This window comes from Octodon degus, unplaced genomic scaffold, assembly GCF_000260255.1.
Source record: "Octodon degus isolate 3935 unplaced genomic scaffold, OctDeg1.0 scaffold00008, whole genome shotgun sequence".
In the NCBI taxonomy this organism is placed as follows: Eukaryota; Metazoa; Chordata; class Mammalia; order Rodentia; family Octodontidae; genus Octodon; species Octodon degus.
In genome coordinates, this window is record NW_004524584.1 from 2,165,651 (window position 1) to 2,167,616 (window position 1,966).

At 39.6% G+C, this 1,966-nt stretch overlaps 1 protein-coding gene across 2 annotated transcripts in view; it reads left to right on the top strand.

Annotated features, from left to right (window-relative positions):
- Pik3cb (phosphatidylinositol-4,5-bisphosphate 3-kinase catalytic subunit beta) overlaps positions 1 to 1,966 on the top strand; it is a 172,673-nt gene that overhangs the window by 43,986 nt on the left and 126,721 nt on the right. For both annotated transcript variants that reach the window (XM_004624978.3, XM_023704971.1), the window contains exon 2: positions 1,645 to 1,739. The gene's annotated coding sequence lies outside the window, so the exon portion shown is untranslated. The remainder of the gene's footprint in view (positions 1 to 1,644; positions 1,740 to 1,966) is intronic.

A 1,966-nucleotide genomic window follows, 5' to 3' on the forward strand; every position in this document is an offset into this window, starting at 1 on the left:
TTTTTTTTTTTTGTGGAGCCAGGGATAGAACTCAGGCCCTTCCACTTGCCAGGCAAGGATTTATTCAACTGAGCTATCTCCCCGGCCCCACCCATAAGTCTTTTAAATTAAAATATCTTTTATTAAAAATTAAAGAATCAGCCAGGGAGATGGCTCAGTAGAACAAGCACTTCCCTGGCAAGCGCAAGGACCTGAGTTCAATCCCCAGTTCCACAAAAAATAAAATACAATAAAATAAAAATAAATAAAAATAAAAATTAAAGAATCTGTTTATTTATTTGGCATGAGGTCTTGCTACACAGCTCAGATACATAGTGATCGTCCTGTCACAGCTTACCCAGTACTGGGATTATAGATATGCGCCACCACAACCACAGGTCCTTGCCTTGCAAGGCAGATGCTTAGATTGCCAAGCTATCTCCCCAACCCCTAAAAAAATCTCTTACATTCCTGTTGGGAGCATGAGAAATTCCTGCTAAGTACAGCAGACCTATGAATGCTTTCAGTCCAGGTAGTGTGGTGTCATAATAAATACAATTTTGAATATCCTGTTGGTACACATAGAATGTTTTGCTTGCTTTTCAGCCTGTGTGTCTTCCACAGCATGTTGTAGCGTTTTGTCTGTTACAACTTTCAGCATAAAATGGCAGTGCTGGCATTCTGTCCAGTATGTTTCAGCCCGGCCAAGACCCTCACTGTATTTTTGGACCTGGTTCTAACATTAGATCATTACATTTGGTGCATGACCATTATGCAACATTTTGAGTTAGTTGCTCTGTTCTTGGTCATTTGAATCAAGGAGATCTGCATTCTGTGCATCTGTATCAGTTCATTCTTGCTCCTTTGCACTGTCACAAGAACTTTAGCTGTGTGGCCAGTGTCAGCATCATCATCATCAACACCATTGTCCACCCACACCACTCCTCTGTTAATGAAAACATGTATTTTACCATAATGGATCATCTTCATCATCCATGTATGAGTAATCTGATGAGTCACTTTTGACCTCCTACAAAACTTGCAAATCTGGTTTTTCATGTGCTGTTGTACTGAATTTAGCTACTTGAAAAATCAAGAGAAATTCTTAAAAAAGCAAATCCTAGGGGCTGGTGAGATGGCTTAGTGGTCTAAAGCACCTGCTGCAGCCAGCCCCACCCCCTGGTGGGCTGAGCTGGCCACACACACACACACACACACACACACACAAAATAAAATTAAAACACATCCTAGAATGATGTGGGTGCCTGCAAATGTGATGATACTGTGTGATGCTCAGGTAAACATCCCCAAAACATCACACAGGTGCATATCCTGGTTTGACACTAGTGTACAGGTTCATATGCCTTGTTTTTTTGTAGTACCAAATGCAGAAACACAAAGATTGCTTTGTGTATCCCTCAGGCAAAGGTACTGAGACACATTTTCAGCAGGCTCCTATTATGCTAAAGTAGAAGTTTACAGCAGAAAATAAGGGATATGTTTGTGGAATCCAGCATTATACTCATGGAATAAACATAGAGATCTTTAACTTCATTAAATTTTCAGTCGTTTCTAAAATGTATAGAGTTATAAGTACCACACATAATTAAAAGTTTTAATTTTGCTATTGAGATTAATGCTTTTTATCTTTAATTTTTTTCATAGTATATCCTAAACTGAAAACGTCTTCCATGAAAACCTCACTTTTAAAAAATTGTCATCAGTTCCTAAAAGACTGAAATGGGTGCTATGATTTTGAGGTAAGCATTCAGTTTTATATTTTTAAGTTATAATATTTTTTTAGAAGTTCAGTATAGAAGGAAACTGTAAATATTGGTTATATTCTAAATATTTTAGGGCTGGTGAGATGGCTCAGTGGTCTAAAGCACCTGCTTAGAACAAGCTTAGCAGAGCACAGGGACCGCGGTTCAATCCCCCAGCACCACATGCCAGCCAGCCCCGCCCCCTGGTGGGCTGAGCTGGCCAC